Here is an 11106-nt window from a genome sequence, read left to right as displayed (position 1 = left end):
TTTGGAAGTGACACCTGACACCATGGAGACACAAAAGTTCACATGTACTCCTCCAGCACCAGTAAGGCAAGCTACAGGTGTTATTTTAAAAAATGAGCAATCCTCCTATACAAAGGAATTGAGGACCCTGAGCAAAAACCAGAGGTTTGGAAACTATGCAAGCTGTCATGGCTTCAATGCCCTCTGAAATTCCTTGTCTAAAATACACGAGAGCAGTAAGTACAAGTAAGTAGATTAAAGGAAAACCCACTTTGAAATGTAAATGTAATTAAATGTCACATTCTCTCTCCCCAAAATTAATTAAAAACTTAGAATCTCATTTTCTTTAACAATTTAAGATGGATAGGAAGGAAACCACACCTTTCTGTCAAGACAGATTGTTCCAGGAGGGTCATTTTCTAGTCCTTTCTTGCATTCCTGAATAAAATAGAAGAATTGCAAATAAAGTCTGGGCGGGACAGCTGGAGGACCATAACATAGTAATTGGAGGTGAAAAGGTGGCAAGGGTACAGGACAGTCCTGGGCAGCAAAAGGCAGGCAGAAGGGGGGCAGGACAGGAGGTAAGGAGAGAGGGGTCAAGAGGCAACCATAAGCAGCAGGAGGTTAGGACAATGGTGGGTAGGGAATAGGGGAAGGTTGTAGAGGCAGGTCGCAAAGATAAATGGCCAGCAGATGGCAGGAAGCATAGGGACTGGATTGAAAAGGGGTGGTCAGCCTGAGGCCCTTGGGACTCCTAAGAATTGGCCTTGAGAACGAGCGTGTTAGTAATAAAATATATTTTTCTTCATAACTGAAAATGTGTTCCCTGCAAACTATTTTTCAGGAAGGGATGAGTGAAGAGCAAAGCAGCCTCTGAGCTCCTGCTCCTTTAAGAACAGAGAAAGCAGAGGGTTGGAGCCATGTAACCTTCTCAAGATTGGGAGGGGATTGGGGGCCAACCAACCATACAGCAGCTGATATAGGAGGCGCTGGGGCATCCAGGAGAGAGAATGAGTGGTGGCAGGAACCCTACAAAAACACGTAGAGTGCCTGTCATAAATATAAAGGGACGGGTAAACCTCTTTAAAATCCCTCCTGGCCAGAGGAAAAACCCTTTCACCTGTAAAAGGTTAAGAAGCTAGGATAACCTCGCTGGCACCTCACCAAAACGACCAATGAGGAGACAAGATACTTTCAAAAGCTGCAACAAGAAAAGGAGTACTTGTGGCACCTTAGAGACTAACCAATTTATTTGAGCATGAGCTTTTGTGAGCTACAGTTCGCTTCGTCGGATGCATCTGAAACCTTTCAAAAGCTGTGGGGAGGGAGAAACAAAGCCTCTCTCTCTGTCTGTGTGATGCTTTTGCTCAGGACAGAACAGGAATGGAGTCTTAGAACTTAGTAAGTAATCTAGCTAGATATGCGTTAGATTCTGATTCCTTTAAATGGCTGAGAAAATAAAATAAGCTGTGCTGAATGGAATGTAGATTCCTGTTTTTGTGTCTTTTTGTAACTTAAGGTTTTGCCTAGAGGGATTCTCTATGTTTTGAATCTAATTACCCTGTAAGGTATTTACCATCCTGATTTTACAGAGGTGATTCTTTTTACTTTTTCTTCTATTAAAATTTTTCTTTTAAGAATCTGATTGCTTTTTCATTGTTCTTAAGATCCAAGGTTTTGGGTCTGTGTTCACCTATGCAAATTGGTGAGGATTTTTATCAAGCCTTCCCTAGGAAAGGGGGTATAAGGGTTGGGAGGATTTGGCGGGGAAAGATGTTTCCAAACGGACTCTTTCCCAATAATATACTGGTTAGACGTTTGGTGGTGGCAGCGATAAAGTCCAAGGGCAAAAGGTAAAATAGTTTGTACCTTGGGGAAATTTTAACCTAAGCTAGTAAAAGTAAGCTTAGGAAGTTTTCATGCAGGTCCCCACATCTGTACCCTAGAGTTCAGAGTGGGGAAGGAACCTTGACAGTGCCCCCACTGTAATAGATCTTAGAAAGATTGGGGGCCTTAGTCACTGACTTTAATTGATTTGCGGGGATTTTAGGGGTGGGGTGGATTTCCTGAGAAGCATGGCGGTTGGGGAGAGAAGAAGGGAGAGATTTGGGTGCTAGGTTATGTTTTTGGGATTGCTGGGATCGTGTTAAAGGAGGGAGGCTGAGTTCCTTAGGGCTGGTTGGAGGGAGGCAAGGGTGGGTGTTCCTGGGAAAGAAATAGTTTACTTCAGGAATTGTGAGTGAAGGTGATAGTTTCACAGGGGATGGATGGGGAAAGAAGGCAGAGCTGGGCATGTTTCTGTAGGATGGTGTGATTGGATGTGTATTCCGCACAGGTCCTGAGGGGGTTAATGTGGGTCTGAGAGGTCAATTAACATACCTGGGGGGTGGGGGGAGACAGCCAGGATTAATTGGTAATCCCCGGTGGGGAGCTGGATGGTAAGTATAGAGTCTGGAAGTTGGCTGTGGAAAGAGAATCTAGTCGCCCTCTGTGGGATAGAAGAGGTAGGAAGTGGTCTGGGAGTCAGTAAGGAGTCTGAAGAAGTAGACCTTAGCCGCTAACTATAGGGTGTCTGGGCTGGAACACAGAGTGGAGGGAGGTCCTAGGTCTCCTACCAGCTACTGTGGCAGGTGGGGTGAAGTCTCCTGGATAAGGGGTGTAAGGACCACAAATCCCAGCGACAGAGGGAAGAGCTGCTATGAAGTTATTGGACTATAGCTGGGTTGGGCTCTCTGTGTCCTGGAAGGGATGGACTCTAAAGTGGGACCTTGCTGGAAGCCCAAGTTGCAGGAAGAGAGACCACTGCAGAATGGAGTGGCTATTAGTGGGGGGACATCATATGGGGAGACAGCTGCTATGCCATGTCTGGCCATATGGAAGTGCTCCTGCAGTCAGTGAGCCCTTTTATAGAATCCCATTTTATATATATTTTATAGAATATCAGGGTTGGAAGGGACAAAAGCAGGGCTCTTAAAAAAAGTTATCCACTGCTTCACTCTCCAGACCCAGCTTCAACTGCTTAAAATCTAGTTTGGCACGGGGAACATGAGTGGGGAGTTGCTGTTATAGATTGCTCAATTTCTAAAGAATTTAAGGCAGAGTGAGAAGGGGGGTGGGGAGAATGGCAACTTTAAACTGTCCGTCCCCTCCTACCTGTGGCTCTTTGAAATTTTGAAATAATCCTTTTGGTAGGTGGCTCGAGGTGGTTGGACAACACAGGGTTATTGGAAGGTGAGCAACGGAGGGACAGATCAGCAAGAGGGCACTAGTAGGAAACAGACAATTGAGAGCTAGGGCACTGGCAGGCAGGTGGGCAAGGAGAGGCAATCCTCAGGGGGGTAAGGTGTCAGGAAGAGCCAAGGACGGCAATCAGTCAGCAGGGTGCTAAGGTAGCAGCAGCAGAACAACAGGAGGAAGGAAATGTAACTGGTGGCTTCTTCATATAGTCTCTTGCTTAAAACAAACAACAACAAAAACCTTTCTTAACCTGTAGTTGTTTGTTTCTGCACAACTGGCTTTTTTGCCTTCCTCTCTTCATCCAGGGTGTGGAGGTTCCAAACTGAATGTTAGAAAACAGGAATGGTCAGGTAAGGTCTCCACCTGGGCCTCTCCAAAATATTGTCAGGGTTACAATAAAACACAAACCCCTCACTTAAGAAAACTGGGAAATGCTAAGTTAGGATCCCCCTTGCAAAAGGCCAAAACTAGATTTCTGCCATTCCCAAAAGTTTAATTTAGAAAACTCAAACGTTGGGGAAACCAGGAAATCCACTTACTTGTTCTGTCGAATGTTTTGTCCCCGTTTTTCTTACTTAGCCTTCACAGGCTTGTTAAACAAGGGAAAATGTGCTGCTCGGGAAGTGCATGTGGCATGAGAGCGGTTCTAAGGGGCTGTTCTTCCAGGATTCAACCCTTGGTTCAGTGACTTGTGCTTTAACTTTTAAGTACCTAGCACTAAAAGTGACTCAGAGCAAGGCCTGTGGGGATGCAGATGGTTGGAAAATTCCCAAGAGGCTGTGATAGGTTACCTGTTTTTTGTGGGGTTTTTTTTTTGACCTGCTGCTGCCTGCAGAGCTGGGCCCTCAGTCAGCTGCCACCACTCTCCAGCCGCCCAGCTCTGAAGGCAACAGCTCAGAAGTAAGGGTGGCATCATGGGCAGTGGATGGAGCCCCCCGTTGGGGAGGCTAGCCCCAGCTCCACTCCTTCTGCCTGCCCCTTTCCCCAGAGCAGGAGCTCCAAGTCTGCCCCCCTCCTTGGCCGGAGGATTGCCGAGCTGGCCGGAGCCCCAAGACAGCCCCTCAACTGCCCAGAGGAGCCCCCAGCCAGCCGCAGCCCCAAGCTCCCCTGCCCAGAAGTCCCGGGCCAGCTGCAGCCACACCGCGTTTCCCCTCCCCAGACTCCAAGCCGCCTGGAGAAAAGCATGCATCCCTTTTCTCCCAAAGACGCTTTTGTTATGCCCCACGCAGGTTCCGGGACAGCTGAGGTGAGTACCTCCTCAGCCACCCTGGAAACTGCATGGGGCATAATAAATCAAAAACTTCCCCCCAAAATCCTACAACCGGGGGTCCGGAGGCTGCGGAAGCCTCCCCTGGCCTATTATACCCACCACCCATGGGTGGAATGATATGATATTGCCACCCTTACTTCTGCACTGCTGCTGGCACGGTGCTGCCTTCAGAGCTGAGTGCCCAGCCAACAGCCGCTGCTCTCCAGCTGCCCAGCTTGGAAGGCAGCGCATAAATAAGGGTGGCAATACCGCCACCCCCCTAAAATAACCTTGCAACCCCCTTCCCCCGCCACACCTTCTTGTGTCAGGACCCCCAATTTGAGAAACGTTTGTCTCCCCATGAAATCTGTATAGTATAAGGTAAAAGCACACACACACCAGATTTCACAGGGGGAGACCAGATTTCACGGTCTGTGACATGTTTTTCATGGCCATGAATTTGGTAGGGCCCTAGTTATTGAATTCTGGTTTATATCCTCCTGCATTAGCTTGTGAAGGCAGGAATTGCCACAAAACATCAATAGCTGGATTATGATAGCATACACTAACAATCATGATCCTCCACTTGTTGCATTCATGTGGCATCTGAGAACTTGTACTTCCAGTACATAGGTTTCTGCCTGTCAAGTTAGAGGTGTAGCTTCCCTAGACATGCCAGGGAATCAGTCTATAAACTCTGGTTTCAGAGTAGCAGCCGTGTTAGTCTGTATTTGCAAAAAGAAAAAGAGTACTTGTGGCACCTTAGAGACTAACCAATTTATTTGAGCATAAGCTTTCGTGCATCCGATGAAGTGAGCTGTAGCTCACGAAAGCTTATGCTCAAATAAATTGCTTAGTCTCTAAGGTGCCACAAGTACTCCTTTTCTTTCTATAAATACTGGAACAGACCTGATTCCATCCAGTGGAGGGCAGTAGTGCACTTACAAAAACACACTGCAAGATCTGCAGCGTGTTTCTTTTGGAGTATTCTTGTAACCAGCTTTGTGCCCGTATTGCAATTCTATAATAATCAATTTTAATATTTTAATGTGTATTTATTTGTATTTAAGTCCCAGATGATGTTGTCGATGCTTAGAGAAGATCTACTGAAGGTGTTTGAAGAAGCCTGCTCTGTATCCTGCAATATCAACTTCATCTCCACTGAAGGAAGGAGGTTCCCAAATACACCAAAAAGATGGAGAGTAACATGAACTTTCACAGTAAAGTCTTTTACGTGTTATAACAGTTTGTAAAATAAGACGTGGTGTATGCAATGGTGCTGACTGTGTTAATGCAACATTACAGTGCTGCTCCACTCTGAGAAGTGATTCCTTGATAATTGCATTGTGGGTTCTATACATATTGGCTCTCAATATTTTTCATATCAAATGTGTTTAATAATGTGTGTGTATGTATAATATAATATATAGTTTTAATCTACTAGCCTTAGTAATTCACAATTCAAATTGGACTCAGTCAGCCTAGCTTCTTTCCTTGACATTCATTGTAAGCACTGAAAGATGGTCCGTAAGTAAAACTTTGCCCTCTGCTGCCCCTTTGCAGTCCTACTGTGTGTGAGATTAGTCAGGTGTAAATGATTTGGGCTTAATACACTGTTCTGCTGAGGATGCATAAAGAGAAATGGAATCAAGCTCATTGGTTGATTCTGCAGAGCTAGCAGGAGTAAAATTAGTAAAAATTTTAGTTTAGATTAAAACTTTCAAAAACATTTAAGTCCCATTTTGAAAAGTAACATTCGCATTTAGAAGCCCACTGAAAGTCAATGGGACTTAGATTCTTAAGTGCCTTAGTCACTTCTGAAAATGGGACTAAGGCCTTGTCTACACTGCCACTTTACAGTGCTGCAACTTTCTCGCTCAGGGGTGTGAAAAAACTCTCCCCCCCGACCCCGAGCCCTGCAAGTTTCAGCGCTGTAAAGTGGCAGTGTAGACAGTGCACCAGCGCTGGGAGCCGTGCTGTGTAGACTATTTTTTTTTCTCTCTCTCCCTCCCCCCACCCCCTTCCTGCTGAGTCATTGCATCAGTTTACAGCTTCTTAATGCAGTGTTTGCTGGAAGGTTATCCTGAACTGCAACATATTCATGAAAGGCGTGATGAAAAGTGGAAAGAACTGGCCAGTATCCCAGAGGAAACATTTTGCCCTAGATGTAATATTATTGTCAGCTACTTCAGCCCCTTCTTAGTCTCCCTCAGGTGTGAAGTTGAACCTTCATGCATCTGGAAAATATTTCCCTTCTACTGAGCAATACCAGAGGGCAGGGCCTTGGAGGTTGATTTTCTGTTGGAGTAGCAATCAATGGCATGGAGTCTGGTTATCTTCGTAGGCAACTTGTTTACTTACAAAATATACAACATTCTTTGAACAGAGGGGGTCGCATATGGTATGTAGGCAAGATCCCTCTTTCAGGACTCTTAGCCCCAAACCAGTGCTTGCTTCCCAGGAAACAACTCTGTATCAAGAATTAACTCTAATTAGAGATATGAATACAGAGTATGAACTCTGTTGCTATTTGTAACAGCTCCTCCCCAAAGAAACTGTATGACAAAACTGACAATAATATAGCGTTTCTTCAGACCCTGTACCCTGTTCCCGTGTGAAGAAAACAAATTTGTAAGATTATGTGGAAGAGTGATATCTAGTTACTCCTGCCATAACAATATCTAATGTTGGACACAGGACAGCCTCCCCTTCTGTTGGCTGGAGATTTATGTTGTTGAATCTCCTGTATCTGAGTGCTCTGTGTCTGAAGAAAAAGGGAGGTGCAAGGTTTTATGAAGTATGCAGGCCACTGTTTTGACAACTGGACCTACATATTTATCCAAATTATGAGCTCAACTGTAAAAACTATGTAAAAGTTCATAAGATCTTACAATAACCTATAATAACAAATGTTGATGGGAAAAGGTCTGATAGGGAGACAGAATAACTAGATTAGTCTAAACAAAAAAGACCAAGTTGATATGATTCAAGGACTGTGTTGAGATTCTACTTGCTAAAAGCAAGAAATGTGGAGCCAGAAGTTAATGAGCTTATACTGGGCTTAATTGTTGAACAAAATAATGAGGGATGGGCTATTCCACCCATCACCCCCTTTTTAGTTCCTTAAAATAAATGTTTTTGTGGGGAAAGAACAAAAAGAACAGAGTGAAAGAACAGATGGAGACTACTGGAGTGAGCTTCACCATCTTGGCTGCCACCCGCACTGTCTCCTGGGCCCCCCTCTTCTTTGCCTTTGTACTGCGGGATGTCCTGACCTGAGAGAGGGACCCAGATGACATCACCACCCTGCTGGCCCCAGCTCAATCCCAAACACCACCAGGGATGAGCAGTTATTATTACCTTTAATACTAAAAGACTGTCAGATAAGGGGGCTTTTCCTTCTAAGATTGGACTTTAGCAGCAGCAATGACTCCAGCCCATTTCAACTAATTTCTCTCTTCCTCAAAAGGACCATTATTACCATCTTTAATGCAATCTAGAAGACTGTCAAACAGGGAGTTTTTCCTTCTAAAAAACTGTCTGCAGCTAAAGATAAAGGGAACAAGGGCTGCTGTTTAAAATCAAAGCCCTATTTAACACTTTACATTTCGAATGCTTAGGCTGTTTTTCATTTTCCTCTGTATCTTTCAGAAAAGGTTAAATGATGTTTAATGGTGTATTTGCCATGGTGCTAAGCAGGCTGAGGTCTCTGTATGCCAGTCCCCAGTCTTTGTTTCCAGTTTGATGTTGGACAGTGATTGGGTTATGTTAACACCTTTAGCTCAGTTATTCCATCTAAATTTATACAACACAACTCTCAAATTTTCTCCTGTTAGAACAAAAATGTCTGGTTGTGGGAGCTTTCCAGTCACTTAAAATACCTTGAGTGTTTTTCATTTGAGGCCTTTCAGGAGTACTATGCTGAAGGAAAAGGGGTCAGAGCAGAGAGGGTTAATGTGGGAAAGTAGGTGGTTCTTTATCAACAATATCAACATATGAAGAGGCTACATGTGGGTGTTTTGGCTTATTTGTTGGGGTGTGGGAGAATGTAAGAGGGAATTAAAACAAACAATGTCAGGCTCCAGTGGCCAGAGTGTGCCCATGAGGATGAGATTGCAAGGTTGGGTTCTGTGTCTATGAAACTGTAAAACTTACTTAAAAAATTGTACATGGGATGTGCCCTGCCCAGCTCCCTCTTGCCTATCAAAAGCTGTGAAATAATCAGGTTGGGGGGAGAAAGACTCAGGTCTACACTACAAATGTATATTAGCACAGCTGTGCCGCTGTAGCACGTCTGGTGAAGATGGTTTAAACTGATGGGAGAGACTCTCCCATTAGCTTAATAAGTCCACCTCCACAAGGGGTGGTAACTATGTTGGCGGGAGAAGCTCTCCCACCAACATAACGCTGTCTACACAGTGTGTTAAGGTCAGTATAGTGATATCGAAGTAAGTATATAGTGTAGACCAAGCCTCAGACTTATTTGGAAGCAGTAAACTGTTTTGGAAGGAACTAGTAGATGAATCAAACTTGTAAACTAACAAATCTCTACAAAGAATGTATATGTTGCCCCTATTCTTAGTAAAGTCTAGTGAGAAGGTCTTCAGGAGTAGAAAAGAGACTGAAACTGGATGCCTATGTTATGGAGCTGAGAGACAGTTCTAGTCTTTCATATTTAAAATACTGGTAGCTACATAACTTCCTGGTATATAGGTTCCAAAAAACTTTGACTTTGGACTTGATTGGATGGAAATTAAAGGAATAGGTAAAAGCTATTAAAAATGACTTAGAGTTGGTTGAGTTATCATTCCCCACAAGAAAGTACTTTCTAATTAGGAACTGGAAATCTATCCAAGTCCCCAGGAAAGAACGGCTAAGGTAACTGGCTGTAGGATCTAAATGGCATACTCTGTGCTATGACCTTGTGGGGGATCAGGAAGGATGACAGATGGAGTACGCTGTATGAAATGGCTGAGAGCTTCCAGAGGCTACCAGACCATGGGGTATAAAATGGATTAATTACCTGACAAGATGTAATTGATTTTTCTTCCTAGGTAACAACTGAGTGTAAATTGACTAATAGCCATGTACTCATTTTCTCTATAAAACGTACCTGATTTTATAAAGGACACAGAACAAGATAAAGGAGAGGGGGAAAGTATAATGCAATTGTGTCAACTGGTGGAGCATCCTCACCCTGAATACTGAATTAAGGTTTTGTTACCTCTGGTCAAAATGACACACGAGAAAGAGAAAATAAACAAGCGATTCAGTGCAATATACTGTTCATGTGTGTAGTTGGGGGCAAGGAGAACTTTCATATGAGGAGAAATTAAGAAAATTGTATTTTATTTGGGGATAAAAGATCATACTAGAATATGACAGAGGTATATAGAATAGTTCCCATCATGCAAGAGCAAGGAGGCTCAACAAAACTGAGATGATAAATGGATGTTATTGTTTATGTACTGCAGCACTCTAGATGCTCTGTGTCAAACAAATGACTGCTTTGTTCCTGAGCTGAAGAGCTGACCATTTAAGACCCTCATTCTGCAATTGGATCCATGTGGGCAAACCTTTATGCCTGGCTGGAGCCTCATTGTGTTCACTGGCACTTGGCATGGGCATGAGGAACCATCCTCCAGATCATTTATGAAGATATTGAACAAAACCGGCCCCAGGACCGACCCTTGGGGCACTCCACTTGATACCGGCTGCCAACTAGACATGGAGCCATTGATCACTACCCGTTGAGCCCGACAATCTAGCCAGCTTTCTACCCACCTTGTAGTGCATTCATCCAGCCCATACTTCCTTAACTTGCTGACAAGAATACTGTGGGAGACGGTGTCAAAAGCTTTGCTAAAGTCAAGAAACAATACATCCATTGCTTTCCCTTCATCCACAGAACCAGTAATCTCATCATAGAAGGCGATTAGATTAGTCAGGCATGACCTTCCCTTGGTGAATCCATGCTGGCTGTTCCTGATCACTTTCCTCTCATGCAAGTGCTTCAGGATTGATTCTTTGAGGACCTGCTCCATGATTTTTCCAGGGACTGAAGTGAGGCTGACTGGCCTGTAGTTCCCAGGATCCTCCTTCTTCCCTTTTTTAAAGATTGGCACTACATTAGCCTTTTTCCAGTCATCCGGGACTTCCCCGGTTCGCCACGAGTTTTCAAAGATAATGGCCAATGGCTCTGCAATCACAGCCGCCAGTTCCTTCAGCATTGGTGAGGCCTCATCTGGAGTACTGTGTCCAGTTTTGGGCCCCACACTTCAAGAAGGATGTGGATAAATTGGAGAGAGTCCAGCGAAGGGCAACAAAAATGATTAGGGGTCTGGAACATATGAGTTATGAGGAGAGGCTGAGGGAGCTGGGATTGTTTAGCCTGCAGAAGAGAAGAATGAGGGGGGATTTGATAGCTGTTTTCAACTACCTGAAAGGGGGTTCCAAAGAGGATGGCTCTAGACTGTTCTCAATGGTATCAGATGACAGAACGAGGAGTAATGGTCTCAAGTTACAGTGGGGGAGGTTTAGATTGGATATTAGGAAAAACTTTTTCACTATGAGGGTGGTGAAACACTGGAATGCGTTACCTAGGGAGGTGGTAGAATCTCCTTCCTTAGAGGTTTTTAAGG

This window comes from Caretta caretta, chromosome 6 (genome assembly GCF_965140235.1).
Source record: "Caretta caretta isolate rCarCar2 chromosome 6, rCarCar1.hap1, whole genome shotgun sequence".
NCBI lineage: Eukaryota > Metazoa > Chordata > Testudines > Cheloniidae > Caretta > Caretta caretta.
Note: the sequence above shows the minus strand (reverse complement) of the source record.